Below are 17,872 nucleotides of genomic sequence, written 5' to 3'. Positions count from 1 at the left end.
TAGATTTTCTAAATAACAAAATATCAATACATTAGTTATTAGATTAAAATAATTTTCTTCTCTAACTATCAAATAAATTTAAATATTAACTAATTAAAAACATTACATAAGATATCAAATTAATAATGCATTAAATTAGTTATAAAATTTTAAAAATTACATAGTTTTTTTTAATATAACTTAAGGAAGGTAAATACAAGATCATCTTATAACTAACTGAAATTAATCTCTATTTTATTATAATAAATCTGCCACCAATCAACTAGGAAATATCATTTTACCTCGAAAACTTTCCTTCTAGCATGGCAAAGAAGCAATTCGTTTTGTTCATTTCTAAATTTCCTCTCTCTTCCTCTCCGTCTCCATAGATGTCTCTAGCCATACATGATATTTTTTTAAAAACTAAAGATAATTGTTTTAAAAAATAGACTTCTTCAAATAATAAAATACAATTATTTTTTATTAATGAAATATTTTTATCAAATAAAATATGTACAATATCAAATAACATATAAATTTTAAAATATATAATATAATAATATAAAACAAATATTCTGAATAATCAGTTAAATATTATACATCTTATAGTGTTGTCATCAAAAGTATTAACTAAATTTCATAATAAAGAAGTTCAACTATTTTTTTTTCTAAACAGATAATATAATAATTTCCTAAAGGACACATCCAAGATTTGGAATTGCCCAAAATATGCACCAAGATTTGAGAATGCACCAAAATACTTATTTTTTCTCTCTTTTATTTTTGTCTCTCCTTTGCATACAATATCGTTCCTCTCTTCTCTTTCTTCTTAAATTTAATTTAATTTTAATTTTAACTTTAATAGATAATCCTTTAAATTTATTTATTTTAAATTTTATTTTTAATCTAAAACTTAATAAAAATTTTAAAATATAAAAGAAGATTAATAAAAAAAGTCTATTTTTTAATATCTAATTATAAAAGAATAAAAAATAAAAAAATACTAGAATTGAGTTTATTAATAAATAATGAAATAAAAAAAATACTTTAATATTGATTTTTTAAAAATTGGTACTGAAGCTTAAATATCAACATCGCTGTGATGTTGATTTTTAAATACTAACATTGCTATGATGTTGGTTTTTTAAAAGCCAACAATATAGCTTAATATACTAGTATCGTTGTGATGCTAGTTTTTAAAAACTAGTACCACAACTTAAACACCATCACTGTTATGTTGTTAATTAAAAAAAGATAGTAAAGAAGGATATATTTGTTGGGCGTTTGGGCGTTACTGGAGATGAAGGGTTTCCCTTCGTTACTCTCCTTTTGTTGCAAATGCCAAGGAGACAAAGGGGCATCCTTTCCCTTTCGTCTTCCTTAGCCTTCTTATAAGAGGCGTCCAAGTGCAGATCAAGAGAGAGAGCTTCTGGCAAAGGTGATCAGGGAGCACCGAGGTGATCGTAAAGAGAGAGATCGTGTGAGAGCAAAGGGAGAGCATTCGGCTGAGATTTGGCTCGTGAACTTTGAAGCGCTTTCCGGTTGCTCCGTGATCATGCTTCCGACAGTGGCAACCTCTTCGTCGACCACCAGCGTCTTCAACAACACTTCGGGAGATCACTGTGAGTTTATAATTACCGCATCACTTTGTTTTATCTTTGTATAGTTTCAATTTCATGCTCTCAAATTACCAACAATGGTATCAGAGCGTGCATGTTTTTGAAAGCATGGAAATCGACGTGAAAAAGCTCACATTTTTTCTTCTTCTGTAGCGAAGAAGAAGATGAACAGTACAATTGAATCGATTAACCAATCGATTCAAAAATCACACAGATTACTTGATCGATTCATGAATTGATTGAAGAGGAATTAAAAAACACGAACAGTGCATATTTTGTTGTTTTAATCGATTGTGCAATCGATTCAAATAATTGAATTGATTGAAAAGGAATTGAATCGATTCAATTCACGACACAGTGAATGAATCGATTGAAAAAAATTTTTGCTCACATAATCGATTCTTCAATCGATTGAAAAAAAAAAACGAAATGAACAGTGCTTGAATTTGACGAAGCACAGTGTCGCATGCATGTTTTTTTTTATTTTGAATCGATTCAATTACAAATTTGAATCGATTAAATATAAAAAAAAAATAAATCGTGTAAAGAAGAATTGCATGCATGTTTTTTTTCCTTCACATACAAAAATAGTGATGTTAATTAAATACATTTATTTATTAATTAAATGCATATAGAAATGTATTATTAATTAATAAATAAAAATATTTAATTAATTTATGGTTCAATTTACTGAAAATGAAACCAGACCAACTTAGCCGATCAAACCTAGGTCTGGTTTAAATTATTAGTTGATTTAAGCAGACCAATTTGATTCAATGATACCTAAAGCTGGTTTAAATTATTTGTTGGTTTAATCAGCTCGGTTTATTATTGAATTAATTAGGGTGATCTTGATTACAGAAGTTGGGTTGATCAAATTTGACCGAATTAGTTCTGGTGTATCAGATTTGATCAAGATTTGTTCTAATGGGTCAGACTTAATCCAATGGGGCATTGGATGAATCAAACGGACCTAAGTTTGATCAATAAGTCTGAGGTTGACTCAAATGAGCTTAAACAATAACAGAACATAGGTCCAATTAGATTAGTTCTAATGAGGACAATAGATTAAGCTTAAGATTCGGATTCATGATCGACCAATCCAATGTGTCAATCACATGAGACTCCCCAAAATAAGGAAATTTGTTTTTCTTAATTGCTTGTGTATACTGTATTTTTGTTCTATATGTGGGAATTGAATTTGACCGATTTTGTACTGGTCAGTCGGTTTTGTACTGACATCATGTTTTTCAATTCCAGATACAAAGAACGATATACACGATGACTGGTCGCTATGAACGACAACATGAGCTGTGGGAGGAGATCAAGAAGCTGGAATATGACCCGGATCACGGAGTCGGTAGGCTTATTGGTTGGCTCGATTGGTTGTTCTGGAATCTCGAGCAAGAAGGGTATCCAGTTCAGGAAACAGAAATAAGATGGTATCTGATTTATTCATTATCAGAACATCTAAGGCAGATAACATTCCAACTTTGGGAGGAGTTTGAAGGGCACATCTCATACTCAGAGATGTGTAGACAATTACTTCATTTGGAATGGGGTCCTGATGAATCTGAAGAGAATCCAAATCCCGAAAATATGGACCTCGAAGAATCTGAGGAGGATCCAGAAATGGATTCTGAAGAGGATCCAAATCCCAAAGAATTTGAAGATGATCTGGAAATGAACCTCGAAGAATTTGAAGAGGATCCAGAAATGGATCCTGAAAATTCAGAGGAGGATCCAGAGATGGATCCCGAGGAGGATCTAGAGATGGATCCAGAAGAATCAGAGGAGGATCCTCAAGAATGTGTAGAAGATCCAGAAATAGATCTGATGGATGCATCTGAGGCTAATCCACCCATCATAGAATCCGGGATGAATGGGATGCAATTACCCACTGCTCTAGCATTTATCCTAGTAGGAGTGGTGCTAGCTTATCTAGTCTATTAGTGTTCTGTTTACTGTCGTTATGTACGAACAGTGTTAGCTCATTTAGTTTTGAGTCATGTAATAATTTCTGTTGTTTTGTACGAACAGAATTATATATAATAAAAGTTATGTTATATGTTAACTAACTTGGAAATGATTAGTTCATTTCATGATATGATTAGTTAATAGATCATATTAAATGATTAGTTCATTTCTGTTCTGTTTACTGTCGTTATGTACGAACAGTGTTAGCTCATTTAGTTTTGAGTCATGTAATAATTTCTGTTGTTTTGTACGAACAGAATTATATATAATAAAAGTTATGTTATATGTTAACTAACTTGGAAATGATTAGTTCATTTCATGATATGATTAGTTTATATAAATATGATTCGTTCATTAGATGGGATGTGTGTAATATGATTAATCAGTGTTGATTAGATTAGAACATACAAATGATGAGTGAAAATAATATTATCACTTGATTTTGTAAACTAATTATAATTTACACTGAGTCAATGATTAATTACACATATATGAATTACACTGAAATAATAAATAATTTATTTATTTATGTAGATCATGACAACTAAAAACATCATAGCTGAACTCAATAAGGGTGAGAAATTATATGAGGATAACTACAAAATCTGGCACCTTAAGATACAATATGTCCTTGAGGAACAAGAAGTTCTGGAGGCTGTAAACCAAATTATGGAGGAACCGGTTGATGGTTCTTCAGCACAGCACAGACGTGACCTTGATGCCTATAAGGCATGGAAAAGGAAGGACTCCATTGCTAAGGGCATATTGATTAGTTCAATGGTGGATGACCTGGTGTTTGAATATGAGTCATTGCCATTGGCTCATGTAGTCTGGGTAGCCCTTAGAGAGAAGTACAGTGGAGTTAGTCTGAGTAAGCTCCGTCAGCTAACTATCAAGTTTGATAGTTGTAAGAAGCGCTCGAATGTTACCATGGCCCAACATCTCAGGGAGATGGGTAACATGATTCGAGAGCTTAAGACTGCTGGTTATACGTTGACCGATGAACAACAGGTTCAAGCAGTTATCCGTTCCCTTCCTGATTCTTGGGAAACGATGAAACAGAACATGACTCATAGTAAGAGTATCAAGACTTTCACTGATGTCTCACGCCATGTGGGACTTAAGGCGGAGAGGATTGAATCCGCAAGGATTTCGGGTCAAGCTTTTGTAGCTGAAGGTTCTGGTTCCATGAATAAGAACAAGTGGTTTAAGAAAGGAAAGGGGAAAGGAAAGGAGGCTAATGTTGTTGCTGCGAAAAACCAAATCAAGAAGAAAGGAAAGAAACATGGACAAAAACCTAAGAGCAGGTTGACTTGCTTCAACTGTGGCAAGAAGGGTCATTTTGCTCAGGATTGTACTGAGCCTAAAAAGGTAGATCCATCTTCTTTCCACGAGCAATATGTTGCAAGTACAATGTTGTTAGCTGATTCGTATCCTTTGTGGATTGTAGATTCAGGAGCAACGAACCATGTAGCTCGTGATTGAGCTACATATGTGGAGTACCGTCGGGTACCAGCTGGCAATAAATGGATATATGTAGGAAACAATGCAAGAATTGAAGTCAAAGGAATTGGCACTTGCAAACTCAACCTACGTGGTGGAGACACCTTGTTTCTACATGATGTCCTGTGTGCTCCTGAGATTCGACGGAATCTGGTTTCCGTTATTTGTCTTCTTGATTTAGGTTACAATGTAAATTTGTATAGCCGTTGTGTGGAACTTCGAATTAACTCTGTGTTAATTGGGTATGGTTTTGTAACAAATGGTTTTATGGTTCTTGATGTAAAACCAAATAATAATGATGGTTGTTTTTCAAACATTGCTCTTACTAGTAATACTGATGTTAATGATGAAATTTGGCATGCTAGATTGGGACATATAGGACAAGAACGAATGAATAGATTAGCTAAGGAGGGTCTTTTAGGCACTCATGCTAAGATTAACTTGTCTATATGTGAGCATTGTCTTGCTGGAAAGACGACTAGGAAACCATTTGGTAAGGCTATTAGGGCTGAATCACCATTGCAATTAATTCATTCGGATATTTGTGGTCCGATGAATATGAAGGCTAGAAATGGGAGTTCTTATTTCATTACATTTATCGATGACTTCACACGTTTTGGTCATGTGTATTTAATTTCTTACAAATCTGAAGCATTGGATTACTTTATTCGTTACTTGAATGAAGTTGAGAATCAATTGAAATGTAAGGTTAAAACCTTGCGCACTGACCGTGGAGGAGAATATTTGTCTAATCAGTTCAAGACAATGTGTAATGAGAAAGGGATTATTAGATAGCTAACTATCCCTGGAACTCCACAGCAAAATGGGGTTGCTGAAAGAAGAAATAGGACTCTTCTTGAAATGGTTAGGTCTATGATGGTGCAGGCTAATTTGCCAATCTCCTATTGGGGAGATGCATTATTAGTTGCGGCCTATATACTTAACAAAGTGCCTTCAAAGTTAGTTCCATCTACCCCACATGAACGTTGGACAGACAGAAAGTCGGATTTGAGTAATCTGAGACCCTAGGGGTCAGCTGCCTACGTTCATGATAAGACTCACGAATATAGAAAATTAGGACCTAGAGGTAAGAAGTGTATCTTTATAAGGTACTCTGAGACTTCTAAGGGTTATGTTTTTATTGGTGAGCGAAAAGATGGAACCATCTCTGAAATAGAGTCAAGAGATGCTACTTTTCTAGAAACTGAGTTCCCAACATGAGGTGAAGTTGATAAGACAATTCCTTTATATGAGATAGAGGTGGAGGATAATGTTCCTTTATCAACAAATCAGGAGATGCCTGAATCTAGTCAACCGAGTGGGAGTAATTTGCAACTGAATGAGTCAGTTTCTCAACAGTCTAACCTTCGAAGAAGTAGTCGTCAGATTATTCCTCAGAGAAGGTTTGATATTGAGAATGAGGCATTGATGGTTCTCCTAGTTGATAATGAGGAACCTCGAACAGTTGAGGAAGCTTTGAGCAGCTCAGTTAGAAAAGAATGGAAAGTTGCAATGGATGAAGAAATAAGTCAATGAGAAAGAATCAAGTTTGGGATTTAGTCGATCTTCCTCAGGGCCGAAGGGCTATTGGGAATAAGTGGATACTCAAAGTAAAGAGGAAAGCAGATGGATCGATTAATCGATACAAAGCTCGATTAGTTGTAAAAGGATATACCCAAATGGAGGGTATTGACTTTGAAGAGACATTCTCCCCAATTGTGAAGTTTGTGTCAATACGTGTCATCCTAACTATAGTAGCACAATATGACATGGAATTACATCAGATGGATGTAAAAATGACTTTCCTTAATGGTAATCTTGACGAAGAAATCTATATGGTACAACCAGAAGATTATATTGCTGAAGGCCAAGAGAAAAGAGTATGTAGACTTCGGAAGTCTATATATGGGCTAAAACAAGCGTCAAGACAATGGAACATAAGATTTAATGAAGTAATATTATCTTATGGTTTCGAAATGATCAATGAGGATCATTGTGTTTACCTAAAAAAGGAAAAAGAAAAGCTTGTCATTTTATCATTATATGTTGATGATATGCTGATAGCTGGAAGTGACACAAAGTGTGTGATAGAAGTCAAAAGTTGTCTTTCATCACAATTTGACATAATAGATATGGGAGAAGCAGAGTATATCTTAGGAGTGAAGATCGTTAGAGACCGATCAAAGAGGCTTTTGGGTTTGTCTCAAGAAGCTTATATCACTAAGATGCTGCAACACTTCAATATGTCAGATTGCAATATTGAACAGACGCCTATTGCGAAAGGTACTGTCTTGAGCAAAAGTATGTATCCCAAGACTCTAGAGGAAATAGCCAAAATGAAGAAGAAACCATATGCCAGTGCTATTCGTAGTTTAATGTACACTATGTTGTGTACTCGTCCCGATATAAGCTATGTTGTTGGCTTAGTTAGTCATTTCCAGTCAAACCCAGAATCGAGACATTGGAAAGCGGTGAAGAGGATATTCAGATATCTTAAAGGAACAATTGATTATTGCCTTTGTTTCCAAGGATCAGATATGAGCCTTAGTGGCTACTCAGATGCAGATTGGGCAGGAGACCTTGATGACAGGAAATCCACATCTGACTATGTCTTATTACTGAATGATGGCGCCATATCATGGAATAGCAAGAAGCAGGCTTGTGTAGCCTTATCGACAATGGAAGCTGAGTATACGGCTTGTGCAGCGGCTGTGCAGGAGGCTGTATGGCTAAGAAGGTTCCTGAAGCATCTGAGAATTGCTGAGGATAGTGGGAGTCCTGTTACAGTGTACCGTGACAGTCAAGCTGCAATAGCTTTTTCCAAGGATTCCAAATATTACAACAAAGGCAAGCATATAGAAATTAAGTATAATTTTATAAGGGATATTGTTGACAAGAAAAAGGTGATTCTTGAGTACATCCCTACACGAAAAATGCTTGCTGATCCTTTTATTAAGCCATTGACTAAAGAGTCATTTCATGGGCATGTGAAGTCTTTGGGACTTCGAAGAATGTAACAATTGTAAAGACATTTTGATAAATGAAAAATTCCATGATGTATTCAGTGTATATGTTTTGGTTACATTCGAATAAAAGTCTCGATAAGCATGTTGGCAGATTGGGATTGGTCCACTCACATGGACAATCATCTCTATTTGTTAAGTACGAATAGAGGTAAGACCGTTGCTTATGGGGCAACTTTTGTAGATGTGAATAGAGACATATCCATAAGTTAAGGTCGCCTTGATATTTGTGTCAAGATGAGATCATTTGTGTAATGATTGGAGTAAATGCACCCACCATTTACTGAATCTTCTTGAAGCCAGATTAGAATTCATATGTTGAATTCAGGATTAGACATTGGGAATGTCTAGATCGAAATCTGTACTATGTTAAATTTGGGAAAAATATGCGCTCTTTTTGGTAAAGAGAATAACATCGTAGCATGCGATTCATACCCGACAAGAAGGGTAGTAGGAGAATGGATCCCTGCTTCTCTACTATGTGAGACCCTTGAGATTATAAGTTAATCTCGATTTTACCCTAAGTGACTATTTAGCTGTCTACTTGAAGTTCTGATCAGTGTCTGCTACTTTAGCATGTTTCCTATTGGCTATGGATGATTCGGTCTATGGAGCATAACTAGGAAAGTGACTGATTAGAATGAATGAATTCTAGCTAAAAAGGAAGATTAAGATTAATTTACATCTGTGACATTTATTCACTGGTACCGGTTACATTTTTAGTTCAGTACATAAAATGTAATTGTAAATAATTTGTTTAATTGGAGATATTGAACATGCTCTTGACATATGGTTAATATGAGGGATTAGAGATGTTCATGATGATGTAAATAATTTAATCTGGGGTAAAAGCAAGCCAATAATGTCTTTGATTTGTTCTATGGGCATTTATGTCTCTGATTCATTCTGTGGAGCAGCTACGTAAGGTGTGACAATCTTCTTAACATTTGAATGTTCACTGTGCATGCTGTCGCACGAATCATTTTCCCTAATGTATGGAATGGATGTTGTTATTTGGTCTTTGTGACTAAATTTTACTCTGGTCTTCGTGACTTGATCTCCATAAAGTCTTCGTGACTTATTTGGTCTTTGTGACTAAATTTTGCTCTGGTCTTCGTGACTTGATCCTCATAAAGTCTACGTGACTTATTTAGTCTTTGTGACTAATTTCGCTCTGGTCTTCATGACATGATCACCTTGTAGTCTATGTGACCATATGGATTCACTTGGACGAGTGGGAGATGTTGGGCGTTTGGGCGTTACTGGAGACGAAGGGTTTCCTTTCGTTACTCTCCTTTTGCTGCAAACGCCAAGGAGACGAAGGGGCGTCCTTTCTCCTTTGTCTTCCTTAGCCTTCTTATAAGAGGCGTCCAAGTGCAGATCAAGAGAGAGAGCTTCTGGCGAAGGTGATCAGGGAGCACCGAGGTGATTGTAAAGAGAGAGATCGTGTGAGAGCAAAGGGAGAGCATTCGACTGGGATTTGGCTCGTGAACTTTGAAGCGCTTTCCGGTTGCTCCGTGATCGTGCTTCTGACAGCGGCAACCTCTTCGTTGACCGCTGGCGTCTTCAACAGCACTTCGGGAGATCACTGTGAGTTTATAATTACCGCATCGCTTTATTTTATCTTTGTATAGTTTCGATTTCATGCTCTCAAATTACCAACAATATTTGGACTCCGAAACACTATAGAAATTCATAGGAGTTGGAATGAGTTTAATCAGAGATCTCTATATCCATCAATGGATATTGGCCGAAACTCATTTAATCCTATCCCAAATGTCGATGAATGAATCACTGGCGAGTTGGCTCTGTTGCTAACTGATGTTCATATTTTATATATAGGATTTTTGATACAATTTGACACACTTTTTGACCTATTTTGCATGTATACATCTCACAATATTATATATTTATGCTTTGTTTCGATATTTTCGTATTTTAAAATACTACTCTCTATATTTTATGATAGGGCACGAAAAGAAGCAAAATCAGAAGTTGAAGACCAAGATCAAAAGCTCCTCAAATGGACACGGGTGCACGTGCTAGCTAGCATGGGTCGTGCCTAATTTGGCGACCATATTAGAGAATTCATGCCCGGTGTCACGGGTCGTGTTTCATTCGATTACCCTACCACGGGTGCCCTTGCCACCCGTCATGGCCCGTGCTCAAGCAACCAAACTAGCCACGGACACCCATGCTGTCGAGCATGGCCCATGGCCACCCTTGTTTTGAAGTCACCATACCTGTTTCGCTCGACATGGCCCATGTCAGGCAATCAATCCTTGGCCTATTTAAGCCGATCCCACCTCTTTAATTGGGGATCTCGACCTAACGTCATCTAAAGACCCCAAGGAAGCTTCATGAGGTCTTCTAGCCCAAATCCAATGCCCTTTGCATGAGGCAGGAAGATCGAGAGCCACTTGGAGGAGGATTCATAACATCAAGCCTAAGTTTTTCTCTTCTTTCTTTGAATTTATGAAATTAATTCAAATTGTAATCAATCTGAACATATTTTGTAGATGTAACCCCTTCCTTATGGGGTAAACTCTTGATTTTAGGACTAGAGATTAGTCATTTGTGATGTAAATACTATTTTGTTTGATCTATGCATATGTTTGATCCTTTTATTTATATAATTTTTTGATTAGCGGTTTGAATCTACTATGCAAACACAATGTCGATATCGAGAGGTACGAGATTTGTATCCCATGGGAATTTTGGGATAGACCGAGAGGAGAACCCAATCCTCTAACATGTAGATGGCTGAGATATGGAGGTTAGCTATAAGAGTAGATCAATATGTCATGAGGATCCCTAAGCTGACATATAACCTAATGGATCAATCCTAATTTATTATCATATAGTAGGAGAGTGGTCAATTAGGGGATTGTGGGATCTTGTGATAGGGTCTCCTTAGTAAGCGATATATAATTTCGATTGTTCCGAAAGTAGGTGATAATTGGAATTAATATGTCAATGTAGTTCCAAAAGTTTATATCGGATACCATAAGTTAGTCTACCTACACCAATTACCATTGAGAATAGAAATTCAAACAAAGATCAAGTGTTTACTAATAAATTGGTGAAATTGACATCCTAGAATTGCTTCACTCATTGTTTTCTCCCGTCTTTCCTCTGCATTTCTACTGCCTTCTACTACCTTCTTGACTTAGCATTATGTCCCATTCACTCTCTTCTCTTCACTAATTTTCATATTTGATACTCTACACCCACAATTAATCTAGACTGTCAAATTTGGATAGTAGGCTAGTACTTGACCACCAGTCCTTGTGGATTCGATCTTTTATTACTTGATGACACTTTTGTGCACTTTCAGATTTACACACATCAAGATTTTGGCATTGTTGTTGAGAATTGGTTTTAATTAATATTAGCTGAAATTTAGATTTTCTGGATTAGAATTGTTATAGTATATGCGCAGAAGCACAAGGGAAGGAAAATTGCTGCCCTTTGATCCAGAAATTAATCTAGCATACCATCAATGATTGAGAGAACATTAAACAATAAAAAATAATCAAAATTAGAATATCCTTAACCTACTCATGGTAAACAACAACAGGCCATTTGGTGATTAAGCATCACCAAGTGTGAGAAGATTTAGATCAAGCATCATTTGACCTACAATAGAGGCTAATAATTTTAAGTTCAAGCCAACTCTAATTCGCATGGTACAATAATGCCAAAAAAATTTAAAAATTTGTGGGACATTAAAGCAAATAAGGCTTTTACTGATGCTATTGGGCTTATATTGTTCCAATTCTCATTGAGGGTCAAAGCCAAGTTGTAACTATCATTGTTGGTGCAATTACCCTGGGTTAAAGTTGACTAGTTTAACTCAAGCTTGAGTTTTGATTTTGACAATATATGGAGATTATAGGTGTAATTGTCCATTTAGAAGATTATTAGCACAATTCTCTACTGGTCAAATTTTGACCAGTTTGATATGAGAGAGTAGTCAATTAGATCAAGATTGACTAGATACTTGACTACGAAAGTTCTAACTAGAGGTTTGACAAGGGCAAGACCAATGGGATGATTTGAAGAAGAACAAAAATCAAGTAGGTTAATATTGACTGGACACTTGGTGTGAGAAGTCCTGGTGAGTAAAGTCGAGCAGTGAGCAAAGTCCTAGTGAGTGAAATTAGGTAGATTGAAAGTCCTAGTGAATGAAACCAAGCAGTTAGAAAGTCCTGATGAGTGAAGTGAAATAGCTGGAATGTCTTAGTGAGTGAAACTAGGTAGTGAGAAAATCCTAGTGAGTGAAACTAGGTAGTGGAAAGTCCCGGTAAGTAAAGTCAAGTAGTTAGAAAGTCCTAGTAAGTGAACATAGGCAGTGAGAAATCCTAGTGAGTGAAGTTAGGTAATGAAAAGTCTTGATAAATGAAGCTAGATATTAAATAATTTATGTGGATCAAAGGAGGACCAGACACCCGATGGTTAGAAGTCCAAGTGATTCATGGATGACCAGATACTTGCACGAGGAAAGAACTCCAAGTGGGTCATGGACATAAAGAAAGAAGTCCAAGTGGGTCATGGAGGACTGAACACTTAGCATGAGGAGAAAAGTTCAAGTGAATCAAAGGATTGACCCAACATTTAGTAGAGAAGTCCCAACAGGTCACGGTTGACCTAATGTTAGGTAAGGGAAACCTAGACTTGGATTAAGCAAGTTAAGATTGGGTAATCAGTTGGGATAATTGATTAACCCTAAGCTAATCGATTAGGAGGTTCTTGTGAAAATACAAAAAGGGCTCGAATCGATTGGGCTGAGCCTAATCAATTGGACCAATTGATTAGGGCTAAGAGATTCACAAAGAGGAATTCATGAAAAATATGATTGAATTGATCGGTCAAATTGATTCATCCATTTCTAATCGATTGGGTCAATCGATTAGGTAATGCTTTGTCATGAGCAGAGGGAATCAATTAAGAATGTTTAATCAATTAAGATAATCAATTAAGGTCTTTTTGTGAGTAAACAAAAAGTTTCATAATCAATCAGGCTAATCGATTCTGCCCCTCTTAAATGATTGGGATAATCACTTAAGGTTAAAAAATATAGTCATTCTGAGCAAGTTGTTGACGTGGTAATCACTTAAGATATTCTTAAGTGATTAAGGCACCCGAGGTAACCCTAGAAAAAGATTTTTCGTGACCGTTCTCCATAGAGCTTTCAATGCTAGTTTTTGAGATTTGGGGGAGACAAGTGTTGCTGCATTTTTTACCTTCAAGAGGCATTCCAAGGCAAGAAAAGCTCAAGCAAATCAAGGTTTAAAGTGCTAAGTCATGTTTTGATTTGTATTTATATTTGTTTCCTTATTTTGAGTTGTATTCTTATTCTTGAGATTGTATGAGGCTTCTTTGTCTTCAAATTATTTCCTAGAAGGAGCTCTTTCATAGTGTATGTGTGAAAGAGGGTTGGATCCTTGTATTAGTCACCTCAAAAAGATGAATACTAAGCAATCCTAGTGTTCATATTGGAGAGTTCTTAGCTTTATGTATTCCACTGCAAATCATCTTCATTAAAGTGAGCGAGCTATTCACCCTCCCCCCTCTAGCTCCCCTTGGTCTTAACAAATAGTATCAGAGCAAGGCTGCTCTTCATCATACTCATCACTAGAAAGGGCAACAAGCTAGAGGAAGAAGAAAAAAATTAAAACCCTAAAGTCAACAAGTCAAAAATTTCATCTAGAAAGCTCAACTTCAAGATGGATTTTCGAGATTGCCTCGGATTTGATACTTGAGCACCTCCACCATTCATATCGTTAAGCTTCAATCTTTAGAAATCAAGGATAAAAAATTTCTTTATGATGGAGATAAAGCAATGGTTTACTCTAATGGAGGGATTTGAAGCTCCAAGTGATAGCAAAGGCAACCTCATTAAGAGAAGAAAATGGTGCGAGGAACAAATCTAAAGATGCGAGGCCAATGACAAAGTGACCAATTTATTATCAATCAACATTTTGAGCCAAATTGGAGATTATGAAGATGTCAAGGAGAAATAGAGTAAATTGGTGAAGCTTCATAAAGATGCATCCTCAATGGAGTGCAACAACAAAGGCAAAGAGGGAAACTCTTTTGTTTCATGTGCATGAGGATTTAGAGGTTGAGAGATGCTCAACATCTAAGGATGAAGAAAGTCAAGAGGCATCCACCATAAAAATTGAGGGGGAGCGTAGATCATCAACGTTGAATCAAGAAGAAGTCTCTATATTTGGATTGAATGAAGATTGTGTTGGTCCCTCGGCAGGCGGAAAGAGAGGGGTGAATTGCCTTGCACAATAATAATACATTCCTTGACTTTTCAAACTAAATTAAGACACACTTGTTTAATAGTAAACTAATTAAAATGAAAGTAGAGATAGATCTTTTTACTTGATTTACAATCAGAAGATTGCTAGTCCAAGACATTGAAAGTTTACTATCAAATCTCCTTCTAGTGGAGAAGCCTCTTGCAACAATTAAAACACTAGATCACAAAGTAGAATAGAAGAGAAGATTGTTTACAAGTGTTATCTTGACTACTAAGATCAAGGCTGTATTTATAGCCTTGCTCTAGGCGCCTAGAAGGGTTCCGGGTACCTGGGTATGGATAAAATTTTATCCACGGTGCAATGGATCACAACAACTCGATTTAGATAAATTCCTTTAGTCCGGGTGCCTGGAATAGCTCCGGGGGCCCGAACTGCCTTCGCACAAGGACACCTCACTAAGGTGCCCTGGTTGGACCAGACTAGTCCGGTCGCTCGGACTCTGGGTGCCCGAAATAGCTCTGAGCGCCCGAACCACAGTCAACTTTAGGTTGACTTTTCGTCTGAGTGTTCCTCTTAGGCTTGGCTTGCTTGGGTGATTTCGACCATTCGGAATAGGGCTCACCCGAACCCATTTTACAGCCTTCTCGAGCAACCTTCCACTCGGGCTTCTTATCCCTCGAAAATACTGCACACCTCCTTCTCGTCCGCTAGTGTACTTTTCCGGAGCGTCTCGTGCCTCAGACGCACCGAGCCCGTTGACTCTCTCCCGTGTCATCCTTCTCGTTAGTTGTGTCTTTCGCTTGACTTCTTGTACTCCTAAGTCCTTGCACATTAAGATACAAAGCATCAAAAGATAACATGACCTAACTTTGATTTGGTTAATCACATCAAAACTACTACGAGGTACTTACAATCTCTCCCTTTTTTTTGTGAGCGATCCAAGTTAAGTTAGGGAAATCCAAAAACAAATAATAGTAAGGTAATAAGTATAAATTTTATAATTAAAAAAATATGCAAAAATAAAGATGTACCCTCCCCCTCGTGTCTCGGACGCACTGAGCCCGTTGACTCTCTCCCGTATTATCCTTCTCGTTAGTTGCTTTTTTCATTCGACTTTCTGTGCTCCTAAGTTCTTGCACACTTAGACACAAGGTATCAAAAGACAACAGGATCTAACTTTGATTTGGTTGATCACATCAAAACTACCACGGGGATACTTACAATCTTTCACTTTTTGATGTGTTCAATCCAAGTTAAGTTAGGGAAAACCAAAAACAAAAAATAGTAAGGTAAAAGTATAAATTTTGTAATTAAAAAAATATATAAAAATAAAAATGTACCCTCTCCCTAGACTAAACCTCTAAATCTCTTCCTTTGATTACATTAAAAATAGGGGTGTAGTGTGAAAATAACTTGAAGTAAATTCAAAATAGAGTTCAAGGGATAAAAATACAATGACTATTATTCAGAAAAATCATGAACTTTAAATTTCAAAAACCTAGATTTTTACAATTTATAAACCATTTTTGGAAAAAAAAAAATAATTCAAAAAATATTATAATTGTGGGAAATTATGGAATTTTTTTATAATAGTTAAACATCTATATCATAAACCAAAGATAAAATTTCCATGAACAATTGAAATTAATTTAAGTAGTAATAAATTCTTTTCTACATAAAGACATATTTTTAAAAAAATTTCTTAAAAATATTTTCTAAGCTTAAAAAATTGTGAAAATTTTTCTAAGAATGTAATAGAGTAAGTATTTTTACAGAAAAAATGAATTTTAAAAAATTCGATCTTCAAGAATTTTTAATATTAAAAATTATCATTTGGATAAATAATTCATAGAAAATTTAATAACGGTTAAAAAAATTTAAATATTTCCTTAGATAGAGAATATGATAAATGTTTACAGAAAAATAAATTTTATAAAAATATCACAAGAAAATATTTTTATATTAAAGATTATGATTTTTATTAAAAAATTCATAAAAATTAATTTATTCGTTAAATCAATAGGTCCGATAAGTTGGAAAATAATATTATTTATATGATGTGTTGTTGATTATAGAAGGAAACTATGTTTTATTTATTAGGATAATGATGTCCCCTTGAGGAGCTCATAAGGATTGTCATGTAAACCCTGCAGGTGGACTTAGTTTCGGCATGACAATGAAGTTGAGTGGTACTACTCTTGGAGTTAGATGTTAATTAAGTGAATTGTTAGTAACTCATTTAATTAATGAACATTCGATATCTTAAACACAGGGAGATTAACGCACTCATGATAAGAAGGAGCCCATAATGTAATATGGGATTAGTGCGGTAGTTCAATAATAACTCTTTAGTGGTATGAATTATTATTGATGAACTTGAGTTGGGTGTTTGGATCGAACACAGGAAGCTTAAGCTCATCAGGAGGTCAAAACCAATTCCGTCTCTAGGTCCCTATTGTAGCCTCTATGTATAAAGTCTCGCATCCACCCAAGTCATTCTTATGGCCGGCCACATAATTGCTTGGTACCCAAGCAAGGGGCTGACCACCCCTTGCTTGGTGCCCAAGCAAGGGGCCGGCCAAGATGGGTTTAAAAGTGGGGTTTTAATTTTTTAAATCTTTCTTTTTTAACCATCTACAATATTTTAAAAGATAGATTTTAAATTTTAAAAACTTTCCTTTTTTGAAGTCATCCACATGGTTTTAAAAGAAAGTTTTAAATTGGAAAAATCTTTCCTTTTGTAGCCATCTACAATGATTTAAAAAAGAGATTTTATTTTTGTTAAAACTTTCCATTTTTGTAACCATGATTTAAAAGAGGTTTTAATTTTAAAAATCTTTCCTTTTTGTAGCTATCTACAATGTTTAAAAGAGAGATTTTTAATTTTAAAACTTTCCTTTTGTAGCCATCCACAATAGAAAATTTAAAAGAGAGATTTTAATTATTATTAAAATCATTCCTTTTTAGCCATTACCAAGGATTATAAAAGAGGATAGATGGTGCCTTAGAAATAATAATCATCTACACAATTTCTATTCCTCTTCTATTCTTCTTGTGGTCGGCCCCCTCATATTCTTATTCTCCCTTTGCTTTCTCACCTAAGGCCGACGACATCAAGAGGCTTCAACCATCTTGTGGCTGGCGGGTTGCAAGGAAGAAAGAAGAACAAGAGGTGGTGTTCCTAGCTTTGATTCCTTGGTGGCTGAAAGTCTTGGAAGAAAGAAGGACTTGGGTGATTTTTGTGTCTTGGTAGATCGTCGCCCATACGACGTCCAAGAGGAGGAGAGGAATACAGCAGAAGATCAAGAGGTCTTTAAGCTACAATAAAAGGTATAACCTTGGGTTTATTTTTCCACTGTGTACTAGTTTATTTTTCCTTTGTATGAATCCTGAGGTACCAACACAAGAGGCTAACAATCTTGTGTTTTGATTGAGGTCTTTGTAGTTTAACCTTGGGTTTACTGTAAGGAGTTTAAATATTCAATTTCTTTGAAAG

Source organism: Zingiber officinale, chromosome 10A (genome assembly GCF_018446385.1).
Source record: "Zingiber officinale cultivar Zhangliang chromosome 10A, Zo_v1.1, whole genome shotgun sequence".
Lineage (NCBI taxonomy): Eukaryota > Viridiplantae > Streptophyta > Magnoliopsida > Zingiberales > Zingiberaceae > Zingiber > Zingiber officinale.
This window is presented reverse-complemented; position numbering follows the sequence as displayed.